Here is an 11,427-nt window from a genome sequence, read left to right as displayed (position 1 = left end):
GTTGCTCTTGCCCATCTGGCTTCAGTGCTCTGTGTGCTTGGCCAGAATCTGAAAGCTTTCAGGACTACTGGTGTGTGGCATTTAACCAAGGGGAGCAGCTGTTCCTTGTTGAAGAGCCAAGTTCTTGCCCAGTTCCCAACTGAGAGCTTGTCATATAACATAGCCCCACGATGGAGATAATAATGCTTGTCCTTGTTTAGAAATTACTTTGAGATCTGCCAAAGAAAAGGCCCTATTCAAATGCAAAGCCTGATGCTTTTATTTATTAATAGATATTGTGCCAGAGTCACCAATCTGCTCCTGGTGCCTAGTGTGGCTTTAAAAACAGAGGATCTGCTTGCTTGACTGAACCCAGCCAGTGAGTTGAGGCCTAGGGCTGTTTTGTGATATTGGAAGGAGAACGAAACAGCCAGATGTTAACCAGCAACTACTCAGGCTTAGTGTTTTCCTGCCTCTTTTTCCTGTAAAGCTAGAGCAAACATGGGAGTGCCTAAGCTGACCCACCAGCAGCACCACTGCTTCTGATGCAGAGGACCAGGCTCTTCAGAACACTCTTGTTTCCTTAAAGGATCTCAAATGCTGGCAAAAAACAGCAGTTACAGGTAAAACTATTATCTCCCCTGGAAAATATGTTTTATCTACGCCACAGGATTCCATGGCAATCCTGTGCTGTAGCAGGCTCCTGGCAGGACCTGTGGCCCTGTGGAGAGAGGAGCCCATGCTGAAGAAAGGGAACAGTGTGAGGAGTCCTCTCAGCAGAGGAGGAAAGACTTGCAGGGACAACATATGATGACCTGACCACAGCTCTCATTCCCCATTTGCCTGTGCTGCTTGGGGATAGGAGATAGAGAATTCAGGAATTAAGTTGTGCCCAAGAACAGAAAAGAGGTGGAAGGAATGTCTTTTAAAAATTAGTTTTATTTCTTATATTCTGATTTGACTGGTAAGAAATTCAGGTAATTTCCCCAAGCTGAGTTTGTTTGCCTATGACAGTAATGAGTGATCTCTCCCTGTCCTTCTCCTGACCCAGGAGCCTTTTGTTGTATTTTCTCTCTCCAGTCTAGCAGAGGAGGGGAGTGGTAGAGAAGCTTTGGTGGGTACCTGGCATCCAGCCAGGGTTAACCCCCTATAGAATTAGAAGCACAGCACAGTATTAAAGGGTGCACCTGATGTGTTATCTTTACTACAGCACTACCTGGCATCTATGGAGCCTCTAGTTCAGTTCAATCCCAACAAGTAAAGAGAGGTAGGAAAAAAAAAAAAAAAAAAAAAAAAAAAAAAAAAAAAAAAAAAAAGCTTTTTATCAGTCTTGGTCTAGCTTTATCTCTCTGCTGTGAATGATTAACAGGTGTTTAACAGGTGGGAGGCTTGCTTGTCTAAATTTGTGCCTTTCCTATTTTGTTTTGGCTGCACTTTTCTGGTGAGGAAAGCCTGGTACTGATTTCAGTCAATCCATGGTTCACACTGCTCGATTCATTTTTGCTGTCCTTAAGGGAGTCTTTCCATAGAATCACAGAATATCTTGTGTCATAAGGGACCTTAAAGATAATACAGTTCCAACTCCCCTGCTATGGGTAGTGATAACTTCCATTAGACAAGGTTGCTCAAAGCCTCATCCAGTGAACACTGCCAGGGATGGGACATCCACAACCCCTCTGGGTGACCTGTTTCAGTGTCTCACCACCCTCACAGTAAAGAATTTCTTCCTAATATCTGATGTAAACCTCTCCTCTTTCACTTTAAAGCATTCCCCCTTGTCCTGTCGCTACATGACCTTGTAAAAAATCCCTCTCCAGCTCTTGTAGACCCCTTCATGTACGGGAAGGCTGCTCCATGGAGCCTTCTCTTCCCAGGGCAGAACATCTGAGAGTCTCTTGGCCTGCCTTCATAGAAGAGGTGCTCCAGCCCTCTGATTATCTTCACGGCACTCCTCAGGACTTGCATCAAAAGGTCCATGTGTTTCTTATGTTGGGGTTTTTTTCAAATACTTTCCCCTCTACCTGTGCAGTAACAGATGACATTTTGGAACAATCCCATTAAAATTAAAGCAGAGGGTATGTTTCTACCCACAAAGTGATTGATAAACTTTATTTTATCAGATGAAATATAAATGGAAGTAACTTCACTTAATGTGCTTTTACCGAGACATCTCCTTAAGCTGACACATTATAGTCTGTTTATTTTGATTTCTCATATTTAGAATTGATTTCTGACATCAGGATTTTTCCTGTAGCCGCTGAAGCATTTTTATCTCAGACATATTGTAAAGCGATGGATAACTTTAAATGCTTCCTTACCACCTCGGAAGCCCGGACAGCAGAGTGGAGCAGTGCTGCTGGATGATGCACACCGGGGTGTTTGATAAATACAGGCAGGGTTCAGCAGGAGCCGCTGATCCCGCCCGGGCAGGGCCGGGCAGTGTCGGGCAGGGCAGTGTCGGGCCGGGCAGGGCCGGGCAGTGTCGGGCAGGGCAGTGTCGGGCCGGGCAGTGCCGGGCCGGGCAGGGCAGTGTCGGGCAGTGTCGGGCCGGGCAGTGTCGGGCCGGGCCGGGCAGGGCAGGGTCGGGCAGGGCAGGGCAGGGCCGGGCAGTGTCGGGCAGTGTCGGGCCGGGCAGTGTCGGGCCGGGCAGTGTCGGGCCGGGCAGGGCCGGGCAGTGTCGGGCCGGGCAGGGCCGGGTCGGGCAGGGCAGGGCAGGGCCGGGCCGGGCAGTGTCGGGCCGGGCCGGGCAGTGTCGGGCCGGGCAGTGTCGGGCAGGGCCGGGCAGTGTCGGGCAGTGTCGGGCCGGGCAGTGTCGGGCCGGGCAGTGTCGGGCAGGGCCGGGCAGTGTCGGGCAGGGCAGGGCAGTGTCGGGCCGGGCAGTGTCGGGCCGGGCAGGGCCGGGAGGGGGCAGCCTCGGCCCGCGGAGCCGCCTCGGCGCGGGGCGCTCCCGGCAGGCGTGGAAATTCCCCCTCCCTCCGCACAAAAATAAAACACTGCGTTGCCATGGATTTAAAGGAAAACCGAGGGGGTATTGTCAGGGAAAGGCTTTGCCCTGCTGCCCGGGCGGTTCCCGCGGCCACTTCAGGGAGAGCTGCGGACGTGAGGGAAGTGGGGAGACAGCGGGGGGACCACGCGCCGGGCTTGGGGAGATCAGGGGACAGACGAGTGAGGGGCTGATTTCATCTAGTAAAGTGAGGGGTCATGTCATTCCTAAATGTAAGAAGAAGAGGGTCACTGGAGAAAATCATGAGAGAAAAAGAGCAAGCATTAAAATCAGTCCTGTTTGCCTTGCCCTCTGATTGCTAACACCTTTTAATGATATTCTCTCTCCCTATGGGGTGGATTTTCATTGGCTTACTTCACTTTCCATTGGAGTGACTCGGAAAATTCCAACAGCTTTGGTGGAAACAAATTCCCATAATCTGTGATTCTCTGAAGTCCTTCCTTTCCAAGAAACATAATCCTTCTGTGATAGAGAGAGCTCTATCATTTGCAGAACCTTAATGCATCTTTTAATGCTGAAAATGTACCACATCAGAAATCATGCCCAGTGCAACTGCAATTATACACCGACCTCCCTACTCAGATTAAATTGCACACCATTTAAAATATATTGCATTATTATTATTTGGTCCTTAATTTAATTTCTTTGTCTGACATTTGAAATATACTGAACAGTCCGAGTTACACTCAATTTAATTCACTTTTGATTCTTCAATGAGTTGACTTATATAGTGATTTTGGCTTTCTTTAAACAGAGATTTCCACTTCTTATTTGCAAATTCGTGTAGCTGTAAATGCTTTTCTTGATTTTCATACCTCCACAGTGCTGCTGTGAATTGACAGAATCACTCAGAAAGCAAAGCTATTTTAGGGTGCCTCCCTGGTCAATAAGGAAAAATGTTCCTCTCACAAAAGAAAACTGTTTCTCTTCTGCATGAGTCATGACTCTGCTTGTATGCACAGAGCAAAAGATTTCCAGCTTTTCAGGCCTCACTGGCATTCGGGGTAGGATTCAGCCAGCCAAGACTCACATGTGGAAACTAAATATGGTCATAGGGTTACACTCCCATTTTTTGCCCATTACTCAGGCTTCTGCTGCATGGTGTATTTCAGTGCCTACTCCCTTTCTGCTGCTGTGTATTTCTCTCTGCTGTGATGGTTTCTGGATAGTTAGATATCCCTCTGTGGATACTGCTAGTAAGATCTTAGACAGCACCAGTTACAAATAAATAGCATATTTCAACTGCTTGGAGTACTACATAAAGAGAACCTGTAGTAATCCTGGGAGGAAAGCTAAAAGCTCAATACTTTTATCAAACTTCAGGCTAGAGGGTGTAATCTTATGACTTACTTGAACTTTCAGCTGTAATACTCACCACAGTTTTCATGGTACGACCTGCCAAAAATAGACAAACATGAGGGAAAGAATATGTTGTTTTTTTGAAAACAAAACAGCCCATGTATTTTCAGCAACGAGAAGTCAGAGAGACCTTTTTATAATTATATACAACAGCAGAAGGGTTCTGATGTCATGGAAGTCAGAAAAATATATCTGAAATTATACCACATTTCATTATGGAGGTTAATCAGCACAACAATGCCATTTTTAGGTTCCAGTGAGGATGTTCAGCCCCTGATTGGAACTGGTCAACAAGTGTGGCTGCAGGGGCACAGTGAACACAAGTTACTGGGCTCTCTCAGCTGTGCACTGCCCTGACCTGGAGACAGAGCTCTCAGCAAAGCACTGGCTCCCTTCCATCAGCTCTCCCAGGGGCCCTCATACCACTCCCCAGGTGCTTTATAGATTTGTGTGGGAGTAGCAAGGGGTTTGATCTTAGGCTCTGGGCTCAGTTTTGACTTCCTTAAATTAAGAACTTCTATGTTCTCCTTTCATTGTCTAAGCTATTCTGTGCTGCCTGGAGACACCAACTGCAAACTGCAATGCACCCACAGTGGAGAGCTGATGTCTGTGTTGGTCCCACTTTCCGCCTTCAACATTGATTCAGAATTCAGCACAGAATAGTAACAGCACTATGACCAAAGATTTCTGTGAATTGGGCCTGTTTTCAGAAAAGCTTTTACATAGTGTCAAATTTATAAATTCTCCCAGGAAATTGTATGAGACCAGACTTGATTAAGACAGAATTATGGTCAGGCTGGATTACCATTTGTTCAGGAGATATTTTGTTACCTGATGAATTACATTTACCCTGTATAAACTCTATGGGACTTTATGGCTTGCTGCAATATTTCTGCTAGAAACAATACAATAATATTTTACAATAGCTGTGGTGACTGCATGGATTAAAACCATTCAACTAGGAGTATCTTATACAATTTTTTCAGCCAAACATTTTAAATTACACTTATGCTTTTCTGCATTTTGTTGTGTTTAACTACAAAATAGTTACCATTAGGAGAAATGAAAAATAAATTAATCTTACTTTAATAAAATAAAGAAAGCTCATTTCCACAAGAAATACCACACACTAGAGAACCACAAAGTTTAATTTCACATCTGGCTATGCAAAAAAATTTCCTGCATCTTATTTCTTTAGCATGAGAACCAGCCCTTTGAAGAGACATAGGCTAGACAATGCTGCAGGGCAATATTAAAGTGTTTATACTTCTGTCATGTGTACCAATATTTGTTCTGGAAGCAAACAGCTTCTTTTGTGAGAACTATTCCATTTCATTCCCCTCTCCAAGGTTATTGAACTGGCTTCAGAAATATTCAGACATGCCTTATGCCAAGTATTTGCACCTGTTATATTCTTTATGCAAAATTAAGTCACTGACTGTAAAGGTCCTAAGGGACTTATGTTCTGCCTCAGAAAATCATTTGGCATTTATACATATGAAATTTGATAGTGTGTGCCATGAAAATCATTCAGTATGACTGCTCATCTGGTCCTCAACTACCCACCTATCCTTGGTTGACAGACAAGCTGGTGTTTCTATATTCATATGAGCTAAAAGTGTTATTTTTAATCAGATTTTCATAAATAGTAGTGTTTGTTAACCCAGAAGGACAGCTTAGTTTTGAGAAGCAGTTTAAAATTTGCATTGGATGTAACTCTTGAAGCCATGGCAAGCAGCACCATATAATGAATAAACTGAAACTAATACATCATTATCTGATCACACAGCCATTACCTGATTGGAATTACCCAGAACTCAACACAGAGCAATAAAATGACTATCTGTTACTTTTTAAGTCACATTTTATCTGGTTTCCTTAAAGAAATAAAGGCTTTTTGCTTCTAGTTGGTGTTTGTAAATGGAGACAAAAAAGAATGCAAGGTCCACCTATGAGAAGCCTATGAAGTATTGAACAGGGAGAAGAATAGAGTCCTTTTATTACCCCTGTACTTGGCACTGGTGAGCAGCACCTCGAGTGAGTCTTCAGCTCTGGGCCTCTTATCACAAGAAAGATACTGAGGTGCCGGAAAAGAAGGGGAACGGAGATGCTGAAGGGTCTAGAGAGTGAGTTGCACGAGGAACAGCTGAAGGAGCTGGGGTTCTTTAGCATGGAAAAGAGAAGGCTCTTCCTCAATAAGGAGAGACCTTATTGCTCCCTACAATCACCTGAAAGGAGACTGTCACCAGCTGGGATCAGCCTCTTCCCCCGGGCAACCAGAAACAGAGTAAGAGGAAATGGCCTCAAACTGGGTTGGGGAGGTTCTGGTTTGACATCAGGAGGACTTTCTTCCTTAAAAAGGTGGTCAGGCATTGGAACAGGCTGCCCAAGGAACTGGATTCACTCTCCGTAGAAGAGTTCAAGAAATGAATGAATGTGGCACTTAGTGGTTTGGTTGATATGGTGATGTGTGGTCAAGGGTTGGACTCCTTGATCCTTGAGGTTGTTTCCAGCCTACTTGATTGGTTCTATTTGCATGAGCTTTCTATCCAGAATCACCTGTGTAACTGCTGGAAGCTCATGCTGAAATGGAGGCAGACTAGAACAGAGATTAGAACAGAAATGGAACAGAGATTTTTTGAGATTCTTGCAAATTGTAGGCCTCATTCAACATTGTGATGAGCAAATATGGAGGTGACTTTGGAGAGAAAGAAATACCTTGAGTTGAAGATGCTGAACAGAGCAGCATAATATTGTGAAACAAGTGGGGTAAGGCTGAGCATTCCTATCAGCCAGCAACACGTCTGTGAGAATGAAGGAATTCCCAGATGTTGGCGTGGTGTAACACTGATGGTGAAATAGGGAGAAGGGCAAGCTGGAATGACAGTAGTCACAAAATGGCAATAGCTGAAGGAAATACTGTTGTTGTGATGGCTGTGAAACTAAGTGAAATGTTTAGTGCAAAGAAATGAAGATAGAGCCTTTAACTGTTGTTGATACAAATATATGATTAATTGATCTTTGTTAATTTTTCCTGGGTTTGTTTTACTTTTTCTTTTGTCTATACAGGCTTAGTATTCTAAATGAGAAATTTTGCCTATAAAGAGAGTCAGGGTTCAGCATTCCTACAATTCATGCTGTGGATTCAGACTGAAGGCTTTTGCTATTGCTAAAAGGAATCCCTCTACATTTTAGCCTAGTTCTTGTTGCTGTATGCAACGGAGTTTCTTTGAGTTTCACTTCTCAATAATCCATACTGCAAGAGACTGGAGTTTGAACTTGCAATGAAGTTTGGTGGTTTTGTTTTTTAAAATTAATTTTGGATGAGTATTCACCAGCATAGTTTCAACTGTAAATTTTTTTAGTCTCTCAGCCAGGAAGGAGTAAACTGATACATGGAGAAGTCCAAGTTTTTTTGAGAACTGCAACAGAAAGGCTTTCCCCACTATACTGAATAGTTGGGCAGTGCTGACTTTAACCTCTCTCTGCTGAATACTGATATTTGCTAAGACAATTCTGCAACTGAGAGGAGTAAAAAAATCTGTATTTTCAGTGGCCTCCTTCAAAGGATATTTGTTAGACATATACAAAGGAATTTTTGTAACTATAGAGATTATATTCTAAAGACACTCAGGTTCAGACCAAAATCCTGCTAAAATATGTTCCAGTTTTTTGTCTCGAAGCATCTTTATTTCATGGGTTTCTTTAGACTGTTTCAGAACAAATGAAATGAAACTGGCAGAATTCTAGCTGCTTCCAAATCTAGTTGAATCATTGAATCATTGGCCAACAGAGAGTAAGAACACCTGCTTTTGTAAAAACAGCTGAATTGACAAATGTCTGTACCATTTGAATGGGAGTATATAAATCACAAAATAAGGAGATAAAATACTGTACAAGCCAGAATATTAAAAGTCAGGAGTTGGCAAAGTATGAAAAATGTCAAAAGTACTTGTCTAAACCTTCAAGAGCTCATATGCTCTATTCAGTTTTCAGTTCCTAATTTTGGGATATTTATGATCCTGCAAAAAATCTAGGCTACAATAGAAGATTTCTGTCTCAGTGGGTAGTCTGGAAAGGCAGCAAATGCTTATTGCAGGAAACACACAGTAGGCATCGCCCATCAACACATTTGGATTGGGCTTTGGGATTGCATGCAGAGGGTTTTCATACATGAGTCTGACTGCTGCTGACAGCTCAGGGTCCCTAGCTTGCTTCCCAGTTGATGCCTTCTCAAGGATGGAAAGCAGCCACCAGGCCTGCCCAGCCAGGCTCCTGTTATGGGAATCTGATCATACACACTTGCATGCAAGGTAAGTTCTGATATTACTAATCAGTGCATTAAACATAAATCTACCTGGCCACAGGTGATCCACCTGGCCTATTGTGATTCCACCTCCATTTGCACATCCTAATGATACATTAATGCCTTGGTTATTGCTGCCTCTTGGTGCCTGCTACTGCACTGTTCATATTTGCTCTTCTGTATGGTTCTGTTTTGGTTTAGAATTTATCTGCAAAAAGTTAGACGTAGGAACTGGGAAAAGGTAGCAAAAGTCATCCCATTCCTTTTTTTTCTTTTAGAAATCTCCATCCATACCTTTTAGATGGATGTGTGTCTGCTGTGCACAGCTTTGCGTCATTCCTTGAATATGAAAGGCAGATCTGAGATCTCTCATCCACTTGTTCTTTATATAGAATATACCTGCTCCTTTTGATGAGATTTTTTTTTTTTTCATTGCACCAACTAGTTCATTTTCATGTCAGTTTTTTCACTTTGGATTTTCTGCCAGTAGGGTTTCTGGCTACGTGTACATCTGGGCAAGCTACATCTGGAGCCTTGATTGCTGGAGATCAGCAGGCTGAATGTTTTGATGACTAATAGTCCCAGATGAATGCCTATATTCTGACAGTTGCCAAAAAGTTATACAACTCTAGAATCCTTCATCCTTTAAGATTACTCTGAGTGAATCCTTTGGTGTAAAGTATTTTCTAGCTCAGAATAAATAGCCAGGAAACGACTATCAGTGCCTAGATGCACTTTATCCACATCCTGGATAAAGGTTCAGATATATGATCAACTGAGGATGTCACAGTTATGACAGGCTTATAGCTGAGTTGCTCCCTTGGTGCCAACAAAACTCTTGAGAGCTTCTGTCAGTCTGCAGAACAGCCTTCAGCCTATATTGCTTGTGTTTCAAACTGAAAAACAGAATTAGGTCTAGAAGTACTACAACTGGAGACCATAATGCCTTTATTCCTCTCTTATAACCACTGATAACCACTTGATAGAAGGGAAAATCTGAAGATTTAGATCACCAATGGTGTCACACAGCTCAGGCAGTATCTTTACTGCGAGTGACCTGGCTCCTGTGGGAAGCCATCACAGCACATCAGGTGTCTGGTTAGTTCCTCCAGAGCACACCATCAGTCTTATAAAAATTGGACCCATAGTAGTCAGCAAACTGAGTGGTGAGAAGCTGAAGTTTACACCTGGGAGGGCAGTGAAGGAATTTAAATCTCCTCTCTCAAGGAGTGACTACAAGCCTCAGAGAGACATCATTTCCCAACACTTTTTAGGTATCCCTGAGAGCATTGATCATCTCCAGCTCCTACAGGAGAAGGTCAAATAGACTAACACCTCATTAATACATCCGTGCACTATGTATGTGTAACCTGAATGCCCTTTCAGTGAGTTTTAATGACAATAATGGGCCAAGGAAATTCAGGTTCTCAGAACAAAAGCAAACCACCTACTAGAATTGAGCCTAGGCACTGTGGATTGTGTCTTGAATCAACACTAAAATGTGCTCTGACTATGAGAAAAGGCATAGGCTTGTAATGAGTTTAATCACTGTCTTCTTACTTGTGCTGTCCTTAAAATCACAATCATAAAGCTGGAGAAGACCTCAAGAATCAGAGTCCAGCCATTGACCAAATACCACATCAACCAAACTATAGCACTAAGTGCCACGTCATCATCTCTTGACCACTTCCAAGGATGGTGACTCTACCACCTACTTGGGCAGCTTGTTCCAATGCTTGACCACACTTTTAATGGAGAAATTCTTCCTGATTTCCAACCTGAACCTCCCCTAATGTAGCTTGAGACCATTTCCTCTTCTTCTGTCTCTGGTTGCCTGGCAGAAGAGGCTGAACCCACCTGGCTACAACCTTCTTTTTGATGGCAGTTGCAGAGAGAGGTAAGGTTTCCCCTGAACCTCCCTTTCTCCAGCGTAAACAAACCCAGGTCCCTCACCTATTCCTCACAGGACTCAGTCTCTAGGTGCTTCACCAGCTTCATGGCCCTTATCTGGACATGCTCCAGCACCTGCATGTCTTTCATGAAATGAGGGACCCAGAACTGGGCACAGCACTCAAGGTGTGGCCTCACCAGTGCTGAGTACAGAGGGACAATGACTGCCCTAGTCCTGCTGTCCATGCTACTTTTTATATATACACTGCTTAGTAATAGAAGTTACAAAATTAGTGAGAATACTGTGCATTTATTTTTTCACAGTTATCAAATGTACATTATACAACTGTGCCTTCAGAAGCCCCTAACAGAGAAAAGCATCTTGGAGACAGGATATGCTATTTGTACTATACAATTAAAAGTTCTACAGCAAGGAGCAAGACAGAAATAAAACACCCGTGTCACACGGTGTCCCAGTGTCAGACATGACATGAAACAAAAAAGTCAAGGTTTGTAAGACATAAATGAGGATAACAAAGGTGTTCTATCATAGCAAAGACATTTATTCTGTGCTTCTTTCCTCGTCCTCAGGATATAAGGAAGCAAAAGGAAGCAGCAGACATCAGGCAATGAAAGCAAACAAGTGAAAATAGAACCCCTCTAGTTAGACCTGAGTGAGGGTTAAAAGGTAACTTGGGAGCAGATATGGAAATTTTCCATCATTATTAAAAGCCTAAGGTTTGTCTTTGTATTTTGTTGTAACTTCATTTCAATAAGTACGTTTAAAAAACATAATCTGTGTTTAGTTCTCAGTCAAATTCAGATGGATCAAGCAAACAGCCAGACAGTTCACATGCTCTCAGTACTTGGGTACTCCACCTTGTTTGAA

The sequence above is a fragment of the Zosterops lateralis genome, assembly GCF_965231275.1.
Source record: "Zosterops lateralis genome assembly, chromosome: 4".
Lineage (NCBI taxonomy): Eukaryota > Metazoa > Chordata > Aves > Passeriformes > Zosteropidae > Zosterops > Zosterops lateralis.
The sequence above is the reverse complement of the archived record's forward strand: the minus strand, read 5'-3'. Positions refer to the sequence as shown.